This window comes from Nomascus leucogenys, chromosome 3 (genome assembly GCF_006542625.1).
Source record: "Nomascus leucogenys isolate Asia chromosome 3, Asia_NLE_v1, whole genome shotgun sequence".
Classification (NCBI taxonomy): domain Eukaryota; kingdom Metazoa; phylum Chordata; class Mammalia; order Primates; family Hylobatidae; genus Nomascus; species Nomascus leucogenys.
In genome coordinates, this window is record NC_044383.1 from 46,419,668 (window position 1) to 46,446,367 (window position 26,700).

The following is a 26,700-nucleotide window of genomic DNA, read 5'->3' on the forward strand; positions in this document are numbered from 1 at the left end:
ACACAGTCAGATTAGGTGAAGAGTGAGGTGGAGAATAACCCCTTGTAATATGCTCTCTAAGTTGGCTGAGACTTTGATGTCTTGGAGATATTATTTATCGAAATGAGATTTATTTTTGTCCATTTGATTGTCTAGCATTTTACTATAGGTATTTATAGATTAATTTTCTAATATTTTACTATATGTACTATGTATATTTTACCCTTCTAAGTAGGATTTGATTCCTAAGTAATGCTCTATAACTGAGAAATAACAAATAATAAGGAAATATTATTTGTTACGTGATATCTGCCATGGGTCCATTTAATGATACCCTGAGAGAGACTCTGTAGTACCTTAGTCCTTTCACTCAATGTTATTTCATTTGATTCTGAATGAGTGTAATATTACTTGTAAGGGCAAATAGTTGCAATTAGTAGAATATGTTAGTGATTTCAAAAAAAGAAACTAGTCTCAAGAAGATATTTTTAATGTTATGGCTTAAATGTGCAGTGTGCAGATCTGCAGTTCAGCTGACTCTGTAATTCTTCAGCACTAAATAGGGGTATATCTAGTGAGAAGCATTGCCATTTGATAGAAATATGTAACACATATGTGTGCCACTCACCTGAATGAATCACATGCTGTTATGAACTTTAATTTTTTTTCTTCAGAATCCCATGTTATATCAATTCTGCAGAGGGGGGTCTGCTGCTCATGTTACTGATATAATGCAAGTAGTCCTCTCTGACCAAGCCCTCAGTCTGCATTGCCACATTAGAACATAATTTCCTTGAACCAGCAATATATTTTGTGTGACTTAAGCTGATGAATAATTTTTAGCATGTATTATGGTATTTAGGAAATATTAAATGGAATAAACATTGATTTAAATTGGTAGAATGCCAAGTTTTAATGATCAGAGTAGGGATAATGATTGCCTGGTACAGTTATGTGTTTTGAGGTTTTTGAAAGTTAGTAGTGTGTTTTATATCTCTGCCATGAGAGGAACCAGCAACATAACACAGTAAACATGCCAACTGGATTCATAGCATCACTTGTCAGCCACATGCTAACATAAGACTACATTATGATTAGAAATTTTTAAATTAATATTTGGAGGGCTTAGAAAGCTATATTTATTATGATTGTTAAGTAGCTGTGTTTGGAAGTTTTAATTTTTTAAAATATGTAAGCTTGACAGATCTCCACATTTAGCCATTAAAAATCATTTTTTAAATAATTATAATGTTTACTTCATATTGGAAATAGTTTCTAAGGAGGAAAATAGTTTGCATCTCATGTTATAAATATTTTCAGACTTTAAAATTACTTAATCCAAAGCATCCACTATTTGTTATTTTTTGTTCAAATTTTAAAACGTAAATATAAATTCTCCTAGAGTTTTCTTTTTCTTTTAACAGTGGTTTGTAGTTTAATGTAATGAGTACATTTCTGAATATTATATCAATGATATTTTTAATAAATTGAATAAATTTAAGTTGATAAGGAAAGTTTACTAATTTTAAAAGGTTTATTAGGAAATTATTTAAATGAAGAAAGCTTTCTTGATGTGGATAAATCTTTTTCTCTTTTTTATACTGGGTTTTTTAATTGGGTCACTTGATAATTTTTTTATATCACATTTAAAAATGTGTTGGATATTTTTATATTAACTTCCTATATTTATTTCTTCCTGAACTATTTTGGGAAAGAAACCATAATTGAAACACAAATTAGGTGACTAATAGGTTATTTATGGAATCTTTTTCTTCTAAAATGTTTGCTGGGAAAATATTAATTATTAATATACTCACTTACAGACTCCCATACAGTCAGAAAAGCAGTTGTCAAGAAAAATATTTGAAGGCATGATTCTTGTCCCAGCATTCTCACATTCTATTCCCTTTTCCTCTGTTAAAGTGAATAAATCAAAGAAAAATAAAACTGACTTTGTTATCTGTTTCAGTTATTGGGCCCAGTTAGAGGTGGCTAACCAGGGGTGAAGGGCACATAAATAACATCCACTTGTAATCCTTAATCTGCTTTCACACTCACTCCTCTCTTCAACTTTGTTTCCTGTAAAGTATAAATTTCTTAGTCTCATCATATAGAATAACCCAGAATGATATGATTTCACTACCATGGATTTATAGAAATTATTTCTCCTTTCACGTTTTGGTTGCTGAATCAACTGTCTTGTGTCATCTGTGACACTGTTATTCTCATTATTAAAAAAAATTCTATTAATGGTTTCATATAGTCTCTTCTCTAAAGATAATATTAACTAAGTGCCTTTTATATTCTAAGGTATTTATTTACATGATCTTGAATGAAGCCCTGGAATCTTGCAGGGACCTTCATTATCTTCATTCTGTGGATTTTTAGTGACACTTTCATTTTCTAGGCCCTCCTTTAGACATTTTAGGCAGTGAGCAAAATTGACAAGTAGAAAAAAAAAGAACAACCAACACGTGTATTATGGAGCTAATAGTCTAGTGGGAGAAAATGACAAACTAGATGAATAAGGAAAATACATGTATGCTAAGTGGTGATCAGGGTTATCACTGATAACCTCTTGGATCAGAGGCTATGGCAAAAAGTAAAGCAGAGAAGTTGATGGGGAGTGTAAGTCTAATTGGGGCGTGTGTGTGTGTGTGTGTGTATACACACACACACACACACACACACACACACGCACACACTATTTGTAGAGAAGCCAGGAAGGCCTCATTGAGAAGGCAACATCTAAGTAAGGACATGAAGAAAGTGGAGGGGTGAGCCTGCTCTATCGGGGCAAGACCATCCTAGGAAAGAGTAGTTCAGGGTTAAGTACAGAGCCCTTGATACTTTTTCTATTTTGCAGGAAACTGGAGCTCAGCCTTGTCTAAGACTACATAGTTCATAAGCACTGGACCTCTTGTTCAAACTCAGATCTGTCATAATCAAAGCCCTGCACTCCCTCCACTACCCCAGGTTACTCTAAAAGGAAATCATTGTTCATCTTAGGAAGCTTTCCAGCTCCTAGCAGAATGTGTTATACATTGTGAACACTGAGGATTTAACCATATCTGTTCTCAAGCAAAAATAATAGATAGGTGGCTAGGTAGATGGATTAGTTTTCTGTGCTCAACTAACGCAACCTCAAAATTATTACCTGGTTTCCCAGAGCTCTTAAGTTTAAGAAATAAATTTTAGGAGCTACACTTTCTGCTTTTTATTTTCTCTCTGTTTTTAAAATGTATCACTTGCTTTAAAAATTCCTCTGTTCTCATTTTATGTGTGAGATTTAAAGACCTAAAAAAATTTCAATAGGTATGTAGTGGTATGTCATGTTGCCTTAATTTGCATTTCCCTGATGATATATTTTGTGGAGCCCCTTTCATATGCTTATTTTTATCCATAAGTCTTCTTTGGTGATTTCTCCGTTAAGGTCTTCAGCCCATTTTTAAATCAAGGTAATTGTTTTCTTATTGTTAAGTTTTAAGAGTTCTTTATCAGTATGTCTTTTGCAAATATTTTCTCTTAGTGTGTATATGTCTTTTCATTCTTTTTTTTTTTTTTTTTTGGTGGAGTTTCACTCTTATTGCTCAGGCTGGAGTGCAATGGCACCATGTTGGCTCACCGCAACCTCCGCCTCCTGGGTTCAAGTGATTCTCCTGCCTCAGCCTCCTGAGTAGCTGAGATTACCGGCATGTGCCACCCTGCCCAGCTAATTTTATATTTTTAGTAGAAATGGGGTTTCTCTATGTTGGTCAGGCTGGTCTCGAACTCCCAACCTCAGGTGATTCACCCACCTCAGCCTCCCAAAGTGCTGGGATTACAGGAGTGAGCCACCGTGCCTGGCCTGTCTTTCATTCTTATTTCCCTTTTTCACAATCATTCTCTAGTGTGCAATAGAGTTTTCCAGAGGCTGTATATGGTATCACAATAGATTGACTGCAGACATTAATAAGGGAATTGGTGATTTTCTCTTAAGCCAGATATTAAAGAAAAATGTTAAAAAATATACTCTTCTTATATTGTTTTAGAAGATAAATTTTTCATAAATTTTTTTTTGAGACAAGGTCTTGCTCTGTTGCCCAGGCTCAAGTGCAGTGGAGCCATCACGGCTCACTACAGCCTCCATCCACCTCTTGGGCCCAAGTGATCCTCCTGCCTCAGCTTCCCAAATAGCTGAGTATACAGTGGTGGGGACAAAAGTAGGCTCAGGAGAAAATGAAAGAGAAAGAATTTGTTTCACGGTTTGGATTCCTGAGACTGTGAATTGATCCATCCCATCTTTTCATTTTGAGGGAGTCACTACAGTTCCTGACTAGCCTTCAGATTACTTTGCACTGGAACCTATCCCAGCTTTTGCATCGCCATGCCCAGCTATTTTTTTTTTTTTTGGTAGAGATGAGGTCTCCCTATGGTGCCCAGGATGGTCTTGAACTCACGGGCTCAAGCTATCCTCTCTGCTTGGCTCCTAAAATGTTGGCATTACAGGCGTGAGCCACTGCTCTGGCAATTTTTTTTTTTATGTTGACATGTGAATGGGTTTATTGTTGCTTTTAGATGAATTAACAAATATTTTTAAATGTTCTCAGTTTTCCAATACAGTAGTTATCTGTAGACATAACCTTTTTAAATAAGAACTTTTTGAGTTCCTTAATAATTTTTTAAAGTGTAAAGGAGTCTTAGGACTAAAACATTTGGAACCACTGATCTAGAGAATGAATGATGATAGGGAAGAGGTCCGAGAATCCAATGAACCCTTGGGGACTTACAGAAATAAGGAAGAGTCCTCAAAAGGGAATGAGAAAGAAAGGGGACAAAGTACTGTGTGGTGTTCTGGAGGCTGAGTGCAGAAAGTGTTTCAAGAAGCATCAGGAGGTCATCTGTGCTGCATGCTGCTGACAGGTCTTGTTAAATCACAGCTAAGAACTGACGACTGGCTAAAGACAATGCCTGAGAACTGACCACTACCTACAGCAGTGTTGGAAGCCATTGTGGATTTTGAAATGGATAGTTTCAAGTATACAGTGGTGGGGACAAAAGTAGGCTCAGGAGAAAATGGAAGTGAAAGAATTTGTTTCACAGTTTGGATTCCTGAGACTGTGAATTGATCCATCCCATCTCTTCATTTTGAGGGAGTCACTACAGTTCCTGACTAGCCTTCAGATTACTTTGCACTGGAACTTATCCCAGTTGAACCAGCTGTGGAATTTGGGGGTGAAGGTGTGAGGAAGTGGTATAGGACAAGTTGCATAGTCTCCTTTGCTGCACGTGGGATTATTTTCTTTAAAATGACTATGGACAAGAGATCTGTTGTACTTCATGATGACTCTAGTAAATAACCGTGTATTATATACTTGAAAATTGATAAAAGAGTAGATTTGAAGTATTCTTACCACAAAACATGGTGTATGAGGTAATGCATATGTTAATTAGTTCCATTTAGCTATTCCACAATGTATATGTATTTCAAAACATGTTATACATGATAAACATGTACAATTTTTACTTGTCAATTAAGAATAATTTAAAAAGAAGCAGAAAAAATGTGGGTTATATTTTTGAGGTAAGAAATATGTTTACATTGAGATAGTTAATAAAATAATTTTTTTCTTAAAATTATTGTTTCCTTCAGAAGGAGTAACTGACTTTATTTTGTTTGCTTCTTACATAATATTTATCAATATTAAATGTTATAATTTTAAAGAGGAAAGAAATGATACATTTTCCCCAAGTGAGGTTTTTACCAATTTATATTCAAGAACACTTTTTATACTTTAAGGTAATTATTTATGTGTATCTCTTCCACCAGACTTAGAAGTCCTTAACAGCAGGGTGTAAAATTTAATTTTCATTTCTCTAGTGACTATCATTTTACCTGGATTATAATAGGAATTTAGTAAGTATTTTAGAATGAATAAGACATTAGAAAATTTGGATTTGTGTTTTATGGTTTATTTTCTTTTTGAGTCTCTTTCCCTTGAATTGTTAATATGGTAAGTAAAATTAAATAAAAACTAAATGACAGATTGCTTTTAATTCTCCTTGGTTGGAACAAATGTTCAAAGACTATTTAGATAGGAAGCAGACAATAGTTTGTTTTCCTTTGCTTTGATCAGGTGTATATTTCAAAAATGACGTGTAAATTAAACACACACACCTTCTAGTTTTGAGGCTTTAGAAGTTGTTCCCCAAGATAAGAAAGAAACACTTTTGACCTTTGTCTCCTCCAGAACTCATATCTCCTCCAGAACTCATTCAAATAAATTATTTTGTGATTTCTTTTAAAATTTAGGTATAATTTATACAATGTACAATGTACAAATTTGAAGTGAATAGTGAACCAACATCTCTATCATCCCAAAAAGTTCTCTTGTGTCCACTTTCAGTCAGCTGTGCTATCCCAGAGGCAAACACGTGTGTGAGTGTGATTCTATCAATAGATTTTGCCTCTTTCAGAACTTCAGATATGTAGTTATACTGAGTGTGCTTATGCTCCTGGTGTCTTTTGCTCCACTTGCTGGTGTTTTATAGATTCATACTCTTATTGCATGTATCATGCTATTGAGTAGTATTCTATTTTATGAAGTTATTCACCTACTGATAGACATTTGGATGGTCTATAGTTTTTGGCTGTAATGAATATAACTACTGTGAACATTATTGTACATCTTTTTGTGTATCAGGGGAAACCAGCCCCTGATATTCCATATGGGTCCTTTTCTATTTTCCCTAAGTGTTGGCTGGTCTGAAAAATAAAGGGAAAAAATACAAAAGGGAGAAATTTTAAAGCTGGGTGTCTGGGGGAGACATCACATGTTGGCAGGTTCTGTGATGCCCCCCAAGCTGCAAAACCAGCAAGTTTTTATTAGTGATTTTCAAAAGGGGAGGGAGTGTACGAATAGGATGTAGGTCACAGAGATCACATGCTTCACAAGGTAATAAAATATCACAAGACAAATGGAAGCAGGGTGAGATCACAGGACCGGGGTGAAATTAAAATTGCTAATGAAGTTTTGGGCACACATTGTCATTGATAACATCTTACCAGGAGACAGGGTTTGAGAGCAGACAACTGGTCTGACCAAAATTTATTAGGTGGGAATTTCCTCATGTTAATAAGCCTGGGAGCTCTAGGGGAGACGGGGGCTTATCTCATCCCTTATCTACAACGGTAAAAGACAGATGTTCCCAAAGCGGCCATTTCAGAGGCCTCCCCTTAGGAATGCATTCTCTTTCTCAGGGGTGTTCCTTGCTGAGAAAAAGAATTCAGTGATATTTCTCCTATTTGCTTTTGAAAGAAGAGAAATATGGCTCTGTTCCACCCGGCCCACAGGCAGCCAGACTTTAAGGTTATCTCCCTTGCTCCCTGAACATCGCCGTTATCCTGTTCTTTTTTCAAGGTGCCCAGATTTCATATTGTTTAAACAATTTGTGCAGTTAATGCAATCATCACAGGGTCCTGAGGCGACATTCATCCTCAGTTTATGAAGATGACGGGATTAAGAGATTAAAGTAAAGACAGGCATAGGAAATCACTAGAGTATTGATTGGGGAAATGATAAGTGTCCATGAAATCTTCACAACTTATGTTCAGAGACTGCAGTAAAGACAGGCGTAAGAAATTATAAAAGTATTAGTTTGGGGAACTAATAAATGTCCATGAAATTTTCACAATTTATGTTCTTCTGCCATGGCTTCAGCCAATCCCTCCATTTGGGGTCCCTGACTTCCCGCAACATTTGTGGACGCAAGTTTGCAAGTTTTCATGTCTTTTGAGTGTGTTCTTAGAAGTATATTATTGGGTAAGTGTATATTTAATCTTATAAAAAAAATTACTTAAAAATTGTGAAACATTTTTCTAAAGAGCCTTGTAATTCAGTATGCCCATCAGCAACTTATGAGATGCTCTAATGTACTCCAAGTCTTTGCCAACTCTTGCTTTTTTTCAGTCTTTTTAAAATTAGCATTCCAGTGCGGGTAAAGTGGTATCTTGTGGATTCCTGTTGTTTCCTTGGTGACTAATGATGTTGAAAATTTTTTCATGTACTTATTGACCATTCATGTGTCTTCTTTTATGAAGTATCTTGTCAAATCTTTTACTATTTTAACAATTGGGTTGTGTGACTTTTCAAAAATTAAATTATGGTAGTTCTTTATATATTCTGGATACATGTCTTTGGTCAGATACATGTATGGTGAATTATTTCCAGTTGGTGGTTGCCTTTTCATTTTCTTAACTGTGTCTTTCAAAAAGCAGTTTTGATATTGATGAAGTCCAACTAGCTAGTTTTTCTTTTATTGGTAGTATTTTGTCTACCTCATCATTGCAAAGCCATTGTTCTACGTTTTCCTATAAATACTTTATAGTTTTAGCTTTTATGATTAGTTGTATGACCTCTCTCAAAGTATTTTTTTTTAATAAATGGGGTCTTCCTGTGTTGCCCAGGATGGATATGAACTCCTGGGCTCAAGTGATCCTCTTACCTCGGCCTCTTGAGTAGTTGTGATTACAGGTGCACGCAACCACGCCCAGCTCTAAGTAATTTTTGTTAATAGTGTGAGGTAGGAGTCAGGATTCATTTTTCTTTCCCTATGAGTATTTATTTGTTTCTGCTCAATTTGTTGAAAAAATTATCCTTACACCCACTGAATTACTTTGACATCTTGGTCAGAAGATCTGTTCATCATATATGTGTGTATCTATTTGTGACCTCTGTTTTGATCCACTGTTCTATTCATCTGTCCTTATGCCAGCACTGTATTTTGTTGAGGATTTCTGCATGTATGTTTTATGAGTGATATAAGTCTGTAGTCTTCTCTTATTATGTTTGTCTGGTTTTTGTATTGAGTTCCTACTGGTATATCCTTTTATTACATGTTTATCTGTGACTTTGTATTTAAAATGCATCTATTGTAGGTAGCATATAGTTCAGTATCATTTTTTAATGTATTCTGGTGATTTCTGCCTTTTGATTAAAACGTTTAGTCTATTTACATTTACTGTAATTATTGACATGTTAGTTTTAGATCTACCATTTTAAAACTTGTTTCCTATGTGTCTTATCCTTTAGACTTTTAAAAAATTCTATATCTCTTTTTCTTCTTTCTTTTTGTTTATTGAATATTTTTAGCATAACATTTAAATTTCTCTCAGGTTTTCTTTGCACTACTGTTTTGTAGTTACTCTGCAGATTACAATATTCACCCTTAGTAAAAAATTTTCCTTGAAGTAATATGATATTGCTTCATGTAAAATATAAGAAACCTACAATAATATGGTTTCATTTGCCTCTTCCCATCTGTTGTGCTATTGTCGTTTTACATTTTATATCTATATATGTTACAAACTATATAATACAATATTATACTTTTAATATAGTATATATTAGTCATATATGTTTTAAATAAATTAAGAAAAAAAGTCTTTTATGTTAACATACAAATGTTTTATTTCCAAGGTTCCTCATTCCTTTCTATGGGTTTAAGTTTATATCTGGTATCATTTTGCTTTATTTAGCTTGAAGAGCTTCCTTCAGCGTTTCTTATAGTGTGGGTCTACTGGCAACAAATCTCTCATTTTCATTTGTGTGAAAATGTCTTTATTTTTTAAAAGATTTTTTGTTGTATATAGAATTCTAGGTGGGCATTCAGTCTTTTTTTTCTCCTTCTCTTTAGATGTTGATTATTGTTTTCTGGACTCCTATTTCAAATGAGATGTCTACCATCATTCTTCTTATTATTCTCATATGATGTCTTTTTTTCTCTGGCTACTTAGAAACTTTTTTGTTGTTGTTATCTTTGGTTTTCATGGTTAGTGTTCTAACAGAGAAAAACCACAAACTTTGGCTCAAATAGAAGAACTGTGTTTAAAATTGAGCCCCATCACTTAGTAAGTAGGTTAACTTAGGCATGTCACTGTATTTTTTTGAACTTCAGGCTTTCCTTTGGAAAATAGGGATGCCTTACCTACATTAGGGTTGTTGCAAAAGTCAAAGCATCTAAGTGCTAGTCTAGCTATTATTTGTTCTCTCCAGCTGAGAGTGCTGATTGACTGACTTTTCCTATATATATTTATGGAAAAGTAAATATTCTAAACTTATGAGATAAACATGGCTTGTTTTCTATTTTGAAATTTTTGCTCATAGAACACTAAGGAAACCATTCTTATTAAGTGCAGTTTGAACAGTAAAGCAGGAAGCTCAAATTATCTGCATTAAAATAGGCACAGGCAAAGATTTCATGAAGAAGATGCCAAAAGTAATCTCATCAAAAGCAAAAATTGACAAATGGGATCTAATTAAACTAAAGAGCTTCTGCACAGTTAAAGAAACTATCAACAGAGTAAACAGATAACCTAAATTATAGGAGAAAATTTTTGCAAGCTATACATTTGACAAATTCTAGTATCCAGAATCTATAAGGAACTTATACAAATTAAACAAACCCAGCCATCTCATTACTGGATATACACCCAAAGGAATATAAATTGTTCTATTATAAAGACACATGCACAGGTATGTTCATTGCAGCAGTATTCACAATAGCAAAGACATGGAATCCACCTAAATGCCCATCAGTGATAGACTGGGTAAAGAAAATGTGGTACATATACACCATGGAACACTATGCAGCCATCCAAAAGAACAAGATCATGTCCTTTGCAGGGACATGGATGGAGCTGGAGGCCGTTATTCTTAGCAAACTAATGCAGGAACAGAAAACCAAACACTGCATGTTCTCACTTACAAGTGGGAGCTGAATGATGAGAACACGTGGACACATAGAGGTGAACAACACACACTGGGGCCTGTCAGAGGGGGGCGGTGGGGGAGGGAGAGCATCAGGAAGAATACCTAATAGATGCTGGGCTTAATACTTGGGTGATGAAATAATCTATCAACAAACCCCCATGACACAAGTTTACCTATGTAACAAACCTGCACATGTACCCCTGAACTTAAAAGTAAAAAAAATAAATATCTACAGCAGAAAAAGTCAATATTATTGAATGAACTCCTTTTTGTTTTGTTTTGTTTTTTATCTTTAACCAAATCCACACATTCTGCACATGTATTCCAGAACTTAAAGTATAATTAAAAATAAAAAAATAAGAGGAAGTTAATGAATGTCTTTTAAAATGTATTTTTGAAATGAGAAACATTGCATTTAGAGGGTGATAGGAAAGATCAAATGACAAACTTAGAGATTAGTGACATTTTTATTCCTCTGTTACCAAGTTGTGGGTAGTATTTTTGTCACTATACTTTTTATGGTAGAAGTATCCATGCAATGGATAAAAATACAGACTTTAATAGACTGGGAAGGTAATGTGCAATACTGAAATACTGTGCATGCTTTGTGACAATAATGAGACTACTACTAAGGAATTTTCTACTACTTTAAATTAGGATGCTCCAATAGAAAAGGTTATCCATGTGCGTTTTATTTATTTGGAAAGGAAACAGTGTTTTCTGGTTATTTGTGGTGAAGAAAGTAGATAAATAGCCTTGTCCTTTAAGATGTCCCTTGACAGTGAGTTAGAGGAGCAGGTTCATTCATGATCTCCTCTGCAGGCACCTTATTGGACTGGATTGGTTATGTTCTTACATACCTTTGAGTTTTGGTTTCCTTTTTTTGTAGAAGAAATATTTACCTTTTTCTCAAATATCTTGCCACCCGGTTAGGTATTAAAGTTATTTGTGTTAGAGTTTGGCAGGGTGGACAGTCGAATGACACCTTTTTTTTCTCATCCAATTTTGGGACCAGTGGATATACCAATAGGAATTTGAAATACAGAGATTTGGAAATAAAGTTGGTTGGCCAAATGGGTTTTCTGGTATTTCATACTTGAGTGAGACTGATTTTCAATGTAGAAGGGAACAGCCTGGAGTACACTCCATCTATGAGCAGGGTAGCCTGTCTCCCAAACTCGCTATTCACATAATTAACTTCTCCTCCACCAAGGAGAAGGTGGGAGAGAAGGCTGAACTATTAGGCTAATGGAAAGTTCTACAAATGAAAGCATGAAACTGAGGGAGTGGAGGTTTCCCATTAACACTTGGATTGGTTTCATTGCATGCATTTCATGCAATGTTGTTTGCCAAACAACTGTGCCTGCCTTTTTAGTAACTCTGTTCTAGATCCCTCATCTTTAAAACTAGGATAGTAATGTTAACATGCCTCTGAGTGCTCTTGGCATGATTCAGTGAATTAGTACATGTAAAACATTTAGAAATGAGCCTAGGCTGGACATGGTGGCTTATACCTGTAATCCCAACACTTTGGGAGGCCAGGCAGCAGGGTTGCTTGAAGCCAGGAGTTTGAGACCAGCACAGGCAACAGAGAGACCCTGCCTCTACAAGAACAAACAAGCAAAAATTAGCTGGCCGTGGTAGTATGCAACTGTAGTCCCAGCTACTCAGGAGGCTGAGATGGGAAGATTGCTTGAACCCAGGAGGCAGGAAGTCATGGCTGCAGCAAGCCATGATTGCGCCACTGCACCCCAGCCTGAGCAACAGAGTGAGAGCCTGTTTCTGGAAATATTTTATGTATATCTAAAGGAACGAGCCTAGCATGTGGTAAACAGTTCGTGCTATTTTTTACCTTTAGTGACATTAGTATTACTTAGTAATATTATGTCAAAGCATTCAGATGCATTTAAAACATGGAGGGGTTAAATAATGTTCACTGATAGGAATGAGACTGATTTTCAGTGTAGAAGGGAACAGCCTGTTGCATGTTGATAGGAATAGCTAGAGAGGTTTAAGTTTATGTTGAGAAGAGAAAACTGCTGGCTCTGTGGGGAAAAATAAGCCTTTATTTACTTTTAATTTGTTTTTAACATATATTTATTCTTGGTACGGAGAAAAGGATTAGGAAGGAGAATGTTGAGTGAAAGCCCACTTTAAAAAAAAAAAATATATATATATAATTTTAATTTGGGCTGCTGGGAGAGTTCTATAACAGGAGTTCTGGAGGAAGGTGACCTGGGGTGTTTTAACCCCCTTTTATTGATAACGTCTCATTGCTACCTTGGGGGCGATATCATTGCACAGAAAAACCAGTCGCTATTTATTTTAAATATGGAAGTTTCTAGAAGAAAAGAGAGCTGTGGTCTGCATTCCTAATAGCCTTCCAAAATACATACCGGAAATCTCTGTTGCTGCATTGCTTGCTTGTTTAGACGTGGTTACTTGTGCTGAAAATATTAGTAAGCATCATTTGCTTGTATCCAGATAGGTTCCTTATATACAGCACTTAGCAATGCTTTGGAATTGTAGATGCCCCCAAAATACCTATTGAATGAATCGATGAATTTAGGAGCAGAGATATATAAAGCAGTGGAGTAGACATCCTTGCACAAGTTTCTGTGCCAGCCTTTGAAAAATTTTTTTCCCTATTCATTTTTTTAAAGGCAAATTATTCAGAAGAAAAGACAGCCTATTTTGGGAGCATTTCAGTTTACTCAGAAAATATTGTGCATTGCTTTTGAAACTGGACTGAACATTTCATATTAATGTTTGTATGGTGTTATTTTTCCCTCTTGCCACAAAACTTAGTTTTTAGAATTTCTGTAGGAGCTTTATAGTGTCATGAAATGTTAGTTCCTATTTTCTCCCCCAACAGAATATCTGATGCCATTGATTTCATCTCTCATGATGAAGCTAAAGTTTGGTACGTCTGATTACAAAGAAGCCTGGGAAACAGAAGGCCTGCATTGTGCTGCTGAGTGACCCTGGACAGGTCACTTAAAGTTGTTGGATCTATGTGTCATCATCTGTCAACTGAGAGGCTGGGACTGGAAGACTAATGAGCATTTCTCAGCTTTCAGATGATGCGATTGTAGGATTTCCCTACCAGTTTCTGCTTGGAAAGATGGCCTGCTGAGATAAGAGGTCTCTGGCTCATTGAGTTAGTTTTAGCTGTATACTCTGTGGTCGAGAATGATTGTTACTTGATTTGTCAAAGCTACAGGTGCTTGCTGAGAAAATTTAAGAATATTTACATTTGGTTTTTAAGGAGCCCATATTAGAAAAACTTAGATAAAAATTGGATGTTTTAATTTTTATTCAGTTTTCAAAACCACTAATCCAACAAGTCTCCAACATGTCTCTTGGAACATGTTTTATTCAGTGTTTAAGTCCAATCTCTCACATTTTAAATATTCCTTTGTTAAAATTATTGTATGCCATATAGGATCTTAATATAGCTCATATAATGGTCACAGTTCTCTTACTGTTCTAAACGTGTCAGTGTTTCACATGTTGAGTAGCTTTTATAGGTCAGCCAGGGAACCTGATCACCATTTATGTGATTGCTATTTCCCTGGCTAGTATGTTTCACTATATCCTCCAAATGACAAGAATAGGATGGAGTGTTAAGGGAGGAACTGAGTCTGAGTTGGAGAGAGCTGAATTGGAGGGTGTGTACTAATGGAGAGGCAGAATTGCTCACCGTGGTTCTTGGGGCTTCCTCTTTCCCCCTCTCCTCTCTCAGAAGGACATGTGGTGACATCAGAGACATGAACTTCACCTCCCTTTTGTAGTAGTTATCTATAGCTACATAACAATCTAGCACAAACTTAGCAGCTTAATCAATCACAAAATTATCTCACAGTTTCTGTGGATCAGGTGTCTGGGAATGACTTAGCAAGGTACTTAACAAGGCCACAGTTAAGCATCAGCTATGGCTGCTGTCTTATCTGAGGCTGGATGGGAGGAGGATTTGTTCCCAAGCCCGTGTGATTGGCAGAATTCAGTTTCTCATGGGCTCTCCAACTAGAGCCTTGGTTTCTTGCTGTCAGCTGGAGGTTGCCCTCATGGGGCTCTCTCAGTAGGCAGCCCACAAAATGGCAGCCTGCGCTTTCAAAACCAGCAAGAGAGAAACTTGTAGCAGAGTAGATGTTACAATCTTATGTAATGTACCCACATACATCCTGTCATTTTTGCCTTATTCTATTGGCTACAAGCAAGTCACAGAACCTGCCCCGAAAGGGCGAGGGAATTAGGCAAGGCCTAGATAAGAAGAGACAGAGATCAAGGGGGCCACTTTAGAGTGACACATCTGAGACTGGCCAAGAATATGGCTTCTCTTTATCCTTACTCTCCTCTCTGTCCATTCTCTACTTAACTAGCAGCGTGTTTCTCATCCCTTCTGCTTTTTTCCTTCCTTCTGACCTACAGAGAATTCAACAGCCCTAAGTGGCTTTTCCTCCTCTTCTCTACTGTAGAAATGCAATGAAAAGGTAGCAGGAAACCCTGCCTTTGGAAGCAACTCTCATGCTGCTGTCACCCTTCCTTGTCAGTGGGCATTTGGGGTATGTGACACATTCTTCTCTAGACATTTGTTCCTACATCATAGTGTGGCTTCTATAAAGGACCAAAGTGAGGTCTTCTCAGCTTTTGTGTCTTCTGATTACTATTCTCTTTAAGCAAGCACTGAATTACAAAACCGGGTCACTTTCACTATACCATCCTTTTAGGATGTCTTGCTAAGGCTGTGTTGGTAAATTTCAGGTTAGAATCATTAGCAGTTTTGGTGCTTTTACTCTTTTTGCCCCAGTAACTCTTGTGTTATCTTCCTCTTTTCTTCAGACATCAGTAGGGTGCTGTTTCTTGCTTTTTTATGGCCTGCTCCTGGCCTGTGTCTTAGTTAGTCTTTAGTTATTGTTCCTCCTCTTTGCCAGGGACACAGTGTAGTATAGTGGTTAAGAACAAAGACTAAAGCTAAACTGCGTGGGCTTGAATTTCAGCTTCTGCCATTTATTAGCTAATCTTGAGCAAGTTACTCAGTTTTGTTTCTATGTGGCTGGTGTTAACATTTCTGAATTTTCCACTGGCCAACAAGCCTCTGAATGCTGCTGCCACTCTCATTTTGCTCCCAAGATACATGCACAGATGTAAGAGCAGACAATTTGCCCTTCATTGCTACATGAGATATCACCCCAAGCCCTTTTGTGGTCTCCTAGTGAAGGGGGCTGGAACATTGTTGAGCATATTGGGATACCTCTTTTTTTGTGGCTTCCCCCTAGTACTTGTATTGCCCCCAAAGGATGAGGATAGTGTATATTTTCCAATGGCACATTTAATAAGCGTTTACTGTTTGCCATGAACTTTATTCAATTGTGTATAGACATTATGTCTTTTAACCCATATAACAACATCTGGTTATTGTACTGATATCACTCCCATTCTATAGATCAGGAAACTGAGGCTTACAGAAATTAGACAACATGTTTAAGGTCTTCAGAGCTTAGTTGCAGAATGTAGTTCTGTGTGACAGCAACGCACATACCTTTAATGACCACAGGATACTGTCTCCCATAGAGGAAGCCCAAATTCTTCTTAGTGAACTAGATCATTTGGAGAAAGAGGCTAAGAATCAAACAACTGTGTCTCATGGCCACAGGAACTTTTCCCACAACTTCTCCAGCCTTATTTTCATATTAGCTCTTGAATGCTCTTGATTTTGATGCCAGCCAGTCTTCTTCCACCCAGGGGTAGCAGGCTCGGCTTTGCCCTAGAGTGTAAAGTGAACATTCAGAAAAGGAGCCAGGTTTTCCCATGACTGTTGTGGAATCTTAACATTGTATTTGAAGGACGATTAGGAAGTGCTGGGCTTGTAACAATCACAGCCAGAGTTCATACATCCAGATTGTTCTTTTTAAGTGCATCAGCTGAACTAATTGCTTGTATTCCAGTGATACTGCCAGTGTTCTGCATTCTTTTAAATGAACTTCATCTCAATCACCTTATAACCCCTTCCCCACTCCCAATGCTCAGCACAGTGTCTTCCACCAAATGGGTGGTTCAATAAAGTTGGTTGTTAGCACTTTGGGAGGCCGAGGCGGGCGGATCACGAGGTCAGGAGATCGAGACCATCCTGGCTAACACGGTGAAACCCCGTCTCTACTAAAAATACAAAAAAAATTAGCCAGACATGGTGGCGGGCGCCTGCAGTCCCAGCTACTCGGGAGGCTGAGGCAGGAGAATGGCGTGAACCCAGGAGGCAGAGCTTGCAGTGAGTGAGATAGCGCCACTGCACTCCAGCCTGGGCAACAGAGCGAGACTCTGTCTCAAAAAAAAAAAAAGTTGGTTGTTGAAGTTGCTTATAATTCTTTTGAATAACCACAGTGGTGCTAAATTACCATCTTTGAGGATGAATTTGATTCTTTGAACTAATCTATTAAAATATTTTCTATTATAGCAAATAAAGTGGGAAACTAAACTGTAATGACACATGTGTTCTTGTGAACATTGCACACTGGTTCTGAAGGTAAAAGACGAGTCCTTATTCTGAGCAGTCAGCATCACTGGAGTGAGTCCCAAAGAGGGTGACTTGGAAGGGGTCAGGAGTACTTTTTTAGACATTAAGTTCTGGCACTTCTGTTTTAAAGTTAGTATGCGTTCACCTGGTGAATCTTGTATTTGTTTGTTTGTTTGTTTTTAACATAATGGACAAATCCATACTGTTGCTTATGAGTCTGTAATGTGGTGCCCAGCATTAGAGTGTACACCAGAAGAATTAGCACTAATGGAAGTGATTCATTCCCCTCTTTTCAGGAATTCATCATCAAAAAAAGAAACTCGGTATTGATATGAAGAATACTAACAAAGACATAGCTAGAGCTTTCTGTGTGTCCATGTGAATAAAGGCTGTCAACTAAGGTGGAGATTTGTATTGAACACTTCATCAGGTCAACTTAGGAAAGTTTTATATTGTTGTCAAAAGTTACATTTAGAACTTCTTTCCAGAATGTTCTCATCAGGAAAGAGTCTGTGAATTTAATGGACATAATTGCAATTGTAATCATGAATTTAATAGTCTTGCTACCATAGTTGCACTAGTGAGCACAATAATTGCAGTAATCTTTTGAGAACTAATTGTGTGATGGACATGGTGCATATATCATCTTTAAGTTATATAACTACTCTGCAAGGTGTGTATTATTGTATGTATTTTACAGACTTGGAAACTGAGCCTTAGAAGGAATAAATTACTTGGCAAAGATCACACTGCTATTAAACAGCACAGCTGGGGTTCAAACCTGTTTATTTTAAACCTATATCAAACCTTACTATGTTTCTCATGCATTTAAAGAGCCTCATGTCAGTGGCCAGGCATATAAAGCCATAGCTAGCCAATGAAGCTGTTCCTCTCAGTGTTGGGTATAATTTTTAGATCTTTGACTCCTTAGTTCTTCCTTGCTGTTTTTCTTGATGCTGACAAGTTATTTCTTTATTACTAGAGAAGATCTCTATATTTATTTATTTGGTGTTTGTTCCATCTCCTCCTGTCTTTCTTTTTTTTTTGAGACAGGGTCTTGCTCTGTCGCCCAGGCTGGAGTGCAGTGGCGCGATCTCAGCTCACTGCAAGCTCCGCCTCCTGGGTTCACGCCATTCTCTGCCTCAGCCTCCTGAGTAGCTGGGACCACAGGCGCCCGCCACCACACCTGGCTAATTTTTTTTTTTTTTTGTATTTTTAGTAGAGATGGGATTTCACTGTGTTAGCCAGGATGGTCTCCATCTCCTGACCCTGTGATCCGCCCGCCTCAGCCACCCAAAGTGCTGGGATTAGAGGCGTGAGCCACCACTCCTGGCCACTCATCTCCTCCTTCCTTAATCTCCGTAACACCGCCCTGTCCCTTTATGGTTTGGGTAACTTGAGGTTTCTGTCTATGGTTCAGGTAACTGAGGTGACACTGCCTCTCATGGTACCTCAGTGCCTGCATGGAGCCATATCACAATTATTAATCTCATCTCAGAATTAACATTGAGGCCTCAGGTGATGAAAGTTAATTTAGGTTTCTGTTTTATCAATATTGTCTTCTTGGAGCCACATGTTCTTCACATAACATGAGCAATAGTTGCATTCTAACTGGTAAAAGTCGGGTATTTTTATTTGGGGCCCTTCTCTGAAGGGAAAGAAAGCAAAAAGTTCTATTCCTAGCCTGTTTATTCTAAAATGCTAAGAAATGGAAAAACAAAAGTAAACACATTGTTCTGAATGACTTCTTCTTGGAAAAAGGAAGGCCCTTTGCTGGGCATATTTTATTATTCTGTGAATTATATGAATCCTCCAGTATTTGTTGAACTGGACATGTGGACAGTGTAGCAATTCTGATCATTAAGCATTAGGTGTCCATAGTTCTGGTATAATGCCTTTGTTGGATCAAAGCATGTGTGACTGGAGGGAGGCCTTTGTTGCCTGGCTCAGAGCAGGGCCAAGAAATCAGTTGGTGTCTCGTTTAGTCCTTCCGGGCAAATTAATCCTTCACTTTTGAGGAGAGGTAAGAAGGGGTTAGGGAGGAGAGATGGAGAGAGAAGGTGGGTTATTCTAATACTGTTGCTGCCTAGGAAACAGACTAGGTATCTCTTCCTGAAAACATAATGGAGGGCAAACTTTTAAGGGTTCACGACCCCAATCCTTCACAGTGGAAATACTGCTCTTAAAATTTTTTTTCTCTTAAGGTAATTTTCTGTGTTGCTATTTTCTCTTTCCTTTTTGTTTTTGGTAAAAAAGAGAAGAGATGACTGGACTTTTCTATGTCTTTTGTGTGTAAAGAAGAGACTAACTAGTGGAACTCAAGAAATTGCCTTTCTGAGACATACAACTAATTAGATTCTTTCTTCTTATGACAGGTGATGGAACTGTACTGGAACGAGGAGAGAAGCTGGTAGCTTATAGGAAGCCAAGATGACAAGAATGTTTTTAAATAATCTGTAAGTTAATGTTTGTTGGCCTTTTGGAATTCTTTTAACTAATGGGTAAATTTTCTTTAAGGAATCATGGTAAAAGGATAGCACAGTCAACTAACTTGAGTGCAAAAGAGAAACTATTTTATAAAGTAAATATCCAAACACTTCAAACAATTGATGCTAACTTTGATAAATCTTATTTTGCATACTTCTTTCTTGATGGGGTGTGTCATTTTAAGTTGAGTGTGTCAATCTGGTGGACAGGGCATGAGTATTTGAAGAATTAAGAGAATTTCCTGCACATGGTCAGCATTTAAATTAAACTTGGAATAACCCTTCTGATATGCAGATATTTTCGGTCCTATTGGTTTCCTTGGGCTCCATTTCTCACTCAGATATTTTTTTCTGTGGGTATGTTTTGAAGTAAATATGAACAAATTTGGTGAATATGATTAAAATTGAGTTCTTTGTCTACATCTTCTCCATATCCCTCTTCATGTATGCCACTTTCATATACATCAGAGGCTATTAATGTTTGCTAATTATCTGACAGTTACATATGGTTGATTTTGGTTTCACTGTGATAATAATAATGTTAGTAAGTGGGGTAGCTTAGTGGAAAGATCATATATTTTTGAGTCAGACAATCCTAGGCCTCACTCTTGCTCTTGTGCATTTTAATAGTTACTCAACCTCTCAGAACCTCAGTTGACACATCTGTATATTGGATTTGATACTATCTCTCATAAAATTAAAAGCTGCGGAAAATACTTTGTGCTACGACTGGCACATTATAGTTACGCTACAGTTACTGGCACAATAAATCAGATTTACTTTTCTTCCTTATATTTGTATTATGATTTATAATCTATAGGCCTTTATTCTGACTCAAAAGATTGGCCAGCTCGAGTTCCTTACCTGTTGCCAAGCTGTGGTGATTAACATTATAGGTAGTATCTGCAGGTAGATGTTAACAAACTGGCAATGTCAGAAGGAGGGGTTGTCATGTTTGCAGGTTTCCATTGTGTAAATACCCCTACCGTGGCTGGCTCATTTTAAACTACCAGCGAAAGTCACTGAAAGCAGGGCTGGGAAGTGTTATGCAGTAGCACAGCATTATACAGTTTCTACCAACCAGATACAGTAGTTACAAATCACCTCAAGAGCATGGTTAACAGTAAAATAATAGGAAGTGATGAGTTTTGAGTATTTATTACCTTTGTTTTTAGTATGATTTATTTTAATTTTGTTTATATAATTTAACTTTTAATAATGACTCTGTTTAACAACCAGCTGGCTAAAAATTCTGAGAATTTAACAATTGGTTCTAGTGGCCTAGTATAAGTTGGCTCTAATACACCACTAATTGTAGGTTTCCTGTTGTGAAGACATTTCTAAGCCACAATTCTTTAATTATCTGCCTCAGCCCTGGTGGTAAGAGTTTTGTTTGATGAATAAAAACAAGGTTTGGTTTTGAGTCAGTGCTTGCTATAACTCAAATTGTCATGCTCATATTGCTTCTGGAATTGAAAATAGATGCCAAAACCAATTTAGAATTTAGAACAGTTTCTTGAGTTTTTGACTCAGATTCATAACAGACCCCTGGCATCACCTGCCTATTCTGGCTGTTAAACTGATCTCCAAGTGCTAATATTGGCGAAAAGTCATTCTGCTCACTGCCTATTGAACTTCCTTCTCTCCCTTCCCCATATTCCTTCAAATCTTAAATTCCTTCAGGTAGAGGCGCTGCAGAGACAAGCAGTCAGAGTTGCTCCCAACTAAGCATTCCATGCAGCTTTGCTTTTGATTCAAAAATTAAGTTTTAATGGAAAGCCAATTGCCTCTAGGGAGAGAGTAAAAACAAAACAAAACCTGAGCAGTTTAAATTTCATCTTAGCTTGATTAAAATCTTAGGGAGTGAAATGGAGGAAAAAAACAAAACCGCATCAGACATCTCAATGCCTCTTCTAGAAGCAACTTCTTCAGTTTTCTAAGAAAACTTTTCTAAAGCTTGCCCTTTAGAAGGAAGCAATCGAACCTGAAATTGCTAAGTAACAGCTAAGGTTGTGTTTGTTGTTTTTACTTTAAATCTCACCCACCTAGTTCTCAAAACACATTCTTTATTGAACCTTACAAAAATGCCTTTGATATTTCAAAACATTTGCTTGTGTTAGTTCTTTGAATCAGACTTACAAAAGCATTCATTTCCCCGATTTCCTGTTAAAACAAAAGGTATTTATAGTTCCCACTGAGTCAGGGATGGACTTGGATTACTGCAAAAGTAATCTGTGTTCATTTCAAGAGGAAGCTAATGGTTAAAATCTGAGAGACTTGCCTTTGGATTATGAAATAATGACCTTTGGCTTAATTAAAATAAGTGTGTCTTTGGTACTTTGAAAGCAAACATGGAAATAATAATTTAATACAGAAATTTTATTATAGATATAACATTCTGATTTATATTATCATCTCTCTTACCAGAATGGGCCTTATGTGGTTTCCAAACATCCCTTGTATAGATGCTTTCTTCATTAGAGAGCTGCTATGTGTATAGTCTTTAGATGTGTAAATTTTACAGCCTTGCATTATGTTCATATCAACAAACTCAGTTGTTTACTAGATACTTGGGACTCATTGGTTTTGACGATACATTTCAGTACAAATAAGACAGACTTATTGCACTTTAGGAGTTGATAATCAAACCTGAAAAGAGAAAACTATAATTTCAAACTGAATGTGGTAGGTATTATAAAAAACATATAAAATACTCAGAAAACAGAAGAGAAAGAGACATTACCTGGGTGGCAAGAGGAGTGGGCTAGATCAGGGAGGAGATTCAGGAGCAGATGATATGTGGATTAGATATTTAATGATTAATGCCTTTTTATTAAAGTACCTTTTATGAAATTATAAAAGTTAACATTGCTAATTGGAAAGAACTTTAGAATGCAAAAACTATTTTGCATTTGCAAAACTATTTTGCGTGGCAGTGAAAATGTTAACAAGATTTTTTTTTTTTGTATTCTGCCATACTTTTCTATGCTGAGATTAGATACATGCTTTATTTTCCCTCTAAAATGGGTCTGGTTATTACTATTGTTTTGAAATTGGCTTCAGTTGACAATATAGTAAGATGATGCCACATCAATAAATATACATCTACATAATTGTAGATGTATTCATAATATTTAGCATTCCATGTGTACGTAGTCTATAATGTTGCATATTACTGGACATTTTTGTTTTCAACTTTTCATTTTTGTAAAGTGTGCTGTAATGAACATCTTTGGTAACATCATGGTGCATTCATTCAGTTATCTGGATGAAACCTTTGAACACAGTTGGGAGGAGTGCTTAGGGGACATTCTAGGTAGAAGGAACACTTTGACCAGAAAGGAACAGTTTGAGCAGAGATGGTACAGGAAGATCACATTTTGGGAAAAGGCTAGAACTATAGTTTAGTAGAATGAAAAGAGGATAATACTGCTAATTAGGGCTAGAAAAAGAAAATAGAGGGTCTTTGATACCAAGCCTTTAATTTATTCTTAGTTGGGTGTCATTTTGGAATCTATGTTATGCTTTAAATGAATGACCCTGAATAGCTTCAATTGTTCTTAATTTTTCTTTTTTGGGTAAGAAATAGAATAGTTCCAAATTCTCAAGAAAGAATAGATCTTTTAAAATTCTTGAGAGATTTAAGAAACTAACCAGAACATAAACAAGTAATTGAAGTCATGAGAAAAGAGTGTGTGTGTGTGTGTGTGTATGTGTGTGTGTATGTGTAGAAAAAACTATGAGTAGAGGTTTTTAAAAGTGAAGGAAAGTTCATTAATTTATTTTCTACACTTAATGAATTTTAACAAATTCTTTATAATTAACATTTAAGGACAATTTGGAAAAGAAGTGAGTTTAGGGACGCATGTCATAATTTAATAATAGTAATACCTTATATTTACTGAGTTGCTTAATTATGAGGCTATGTTCTAAGAAATGTGTCCTCAGGCAATTTTGTTGTTGTGTCAACATAATAGAGTGTACTTACACAAATCTAGATGGTGTAGCCTACTACAAACCTAGGCTATATGGTATAGGCTGTTGCTCCTAGGCTGCTGCAAACCTGTATAGCATGTTGCTCTACTGAATACTATAGGCACTTGTAACCAGATGGTAAGTATTTTTGTATCTAAACATAGAAAAGTATAGGAAAAATATAATCTTACGGGACCACTGCCTTTTGTGTGTTCCTTGTTGACCAAAACATTGTTATGCAGTGCATGACTATACCTGTCTGTGCTTGTGTGTTTTAAATACAAACAGTCCCCAATTTACAACGGTTCGACTTAATGATTTTTCGACTTTATGATGGTACAAAAGCGATACACATTCAGTAGAAACCATACTTCAAGTACCCATACAGCCATTCTATTTTAACTTTCAGTACAGTATTCAATAAATTAAATACAATATTCAATACTTTAATAAATAGGCTTTTTGTTGGATTATTTTACCCAACTTTAGGCTAACATAATTGTTCTGAGCATGTTTAAGGTGGGCTCAGCTAAGCTATGGTGTTAGGTAGGTTAGATGTAGTAAATGCATTTTTGATGATGGGTTTATTAGGAGGTAACCTTGTCCTAAACTGGGGAGCCTCTGTGAATCATTTAGTCTCTTAACAGTCTTTAGTCTCTTGTATTTAGTCTCTTAACAGTCTTCTTAGGAAGAGTCTGGGATTATCTGCATTTTGCAGGTGCCTGAAAGGCTGACTTCCCTAAGGTGGGTGAGAGAGTACCAGATTTGGTGTTGTAGTTCAGGCACTGCTGAGGCCTTGAAACATTGCTAGGATAGTTGTAAAGATAATAAGACAGTATCTGAAAGATTATGAGAACAGCATAAAGTACCACAGAAATGGAGGGGCTGCTTTTTATAACAGGACACCTTCTATCATTACAGCGGGGAAGAAAGCTCAGCTGTAGCCGTTTTCCATTCTTTTTGTGGTAGCTCATATTATTGTCACAACACTTGCTGCTCCCTTCTGCCCACCTTCCATCCCTGTGAAAGGATTATACTTTCCTACTCTACAGAAGGCTGATGCCCCATGGCTAGCTTGGCCAAATAAATCCTCTAGGATTTTATTTTGGCCAGTGAAATGTCAGTGACAATAATTTGTGTCATTTCTGAGCAGACACTTTAATAGGTATGGCCTGCTCTGCCATCTTTCTCTTTTCTTTGCCATGGTACTAACATGTGCCAGTTAGGGGTGCTCCTTCTGCCCTGGTCTTTGAGTGAAGAGGACATGGAGTCCAGCCACAGCTTATCTGCAAGGAGCCAGACAGGAACTAGAAATAAGCCTCACTCCATTGTTAGCCTACAAAATTTGAGGACATTTTGTTCCTGCAGTATAAGTTAGCCTAAACTGATCTACTCTTTTTTCTCCCTTTAGGCACCATCCTCTCTCTTTCAGGCCTAATACACACGCATACACACACATGCACACACACACACATTCTCTCTCTCTCTCTCATTCACACACAGCTTAGCCTCCTTTTTATCTCGAGGGATAGAGTTCCCTATCAACTGTTCCACTGCTGTCTTTCTCCTTCATTGAAGATGTCAGCCTTCATCAGAGGTTAACAATTCAAATAAGGGTTTGAATTCTATAAATGTTTGTAGAACATATCCCATGTCAAAGTGTGGATTTCTGGAGGTTTTAAATAACCCAAGCCCTGGACCCAGCCTTCAGGAATCAAAGAGTAGGGTGTGGGTGCTGTCTATTCAAGCAGCTATCCAACAAGGTAGACAATGTTGGGTGCTAATGAAGGGTGTGCTCTGATCTTCGGTGACCTGTGTTTATGTAGTGTCCCCACTCTGTTGTATGTCGACCTAAAATGTTAAGTTTCGTTGCTTTTGGTTAGTTCAGCTTACCTTCTCTTTCCCCCTCTTCCTTAGCTTGTATTTACTGTGCCATTTAATTTATACTACATGCTAGACTGCTGTGTTCTCAATTTGTAGTTTTCAGTCAATTTATACTGACTCACTCACTAGTTTAGGGTATATGTTCTTTCTTTGACACACATTGTTAAGTTCTTTTTGGTTGTTGTTGTTGTTGTTGAGACGAAGTCTCTCTCTGTCACCCAGGCTGGAGTGCAGTGGCGCCATCTCGGCTCACTGCAAGTTCCGCCTCCCGGGTTCACACCATTCTCCTGCCTCAGCCTCCTGAGTAGCCGGGACTATAGGTGCCCGCCACCACATCCGGCTAATTTTTTTTTGTATTTTTAGTAGAGACGGGGATTCAACTGTTAGCCAGGATTGTCTCGATCTCCTGACCTCGTGATCCGCCCGCCTTGGCCTCCCAAAGTGCTGGGATTACAGGCGTGAGCCACTGCGCCCGGCCGTAAATTCTTTAATTTCACAGATGATATATTAATGTTTTCTCTTATAAAGTGCTTAACATACTATTACAACAAAGTTATTAGTAAATTTCTGTTGTTTCTTTGATTTGATTATTTTTGTTTCCTTCAAGTTGGTGGTTCTCATTCTATGATATATGAAATGGAGTTCATTGTTAATTGGGGTGCTTTTTCCCATTATTTCAATTTGGGATAATTTAGAGTTGTTCTTTCGTAATTTTAGATCTCCGTGTCTTTCTACCTGACATGTGTCAAGGCAATCCAACTTAATTTCATATTACTAGTGACAAGTCCTGGCTTTGGAGTAGGGAGTGAAATCAAGAGCTCATAGAGGTCTGTCTGACTAGTGGTTTCTATGTTAAGCCAATGTATGACTTAGCTGTTCCCCTTTCTTCGTGATTGAATTCTGGTGTTTTCTGTCTCATTACTTCTGACCACAATTCTGCTTTGATTTCAAAAGGCACAGGGTTAATTTACTATTAAAGCCACATCTTGGACCAGGGCCTTTCAAACTTGTTGTCCAACATGTACAGAAAGAAATGGTTGTCAGCCTCAGTTAGACAAGGGAAGGGGAACTCAGAGAGCTGCCATGTTTCAGTAAGGTCTGCTTCATAGGA

General features: G+C 37.0%; 1 protein-coding gene across 2 annotated transcripts in view; it reads left to right on the forward strand.

Annotated features, from left to right (window-relative positions):
* Positions 1-26,700, forward strand: part of SGMS1 (sphingomyelin synthase 1) — a 310,538-nt gene that overhangs the window by 168,888 nt on the left and 114,950 nt on the right. Inside the window, exons 7-8 of one of the 2 annotated variants that reach the window (XM_030809298.1) lie at positions 7,680-7,781; positions 19,620-19,700. The gene's annotated coding sequence lies outside the window, so the exon portion shown is untranslated. The remainder of the gene's footprint in view (positions 1-7,679; positions 7,782-19,619; positions 19,701-26,700) is intronic. The other variant, XM_030809299.1, reaches the window with a different exon arrangement.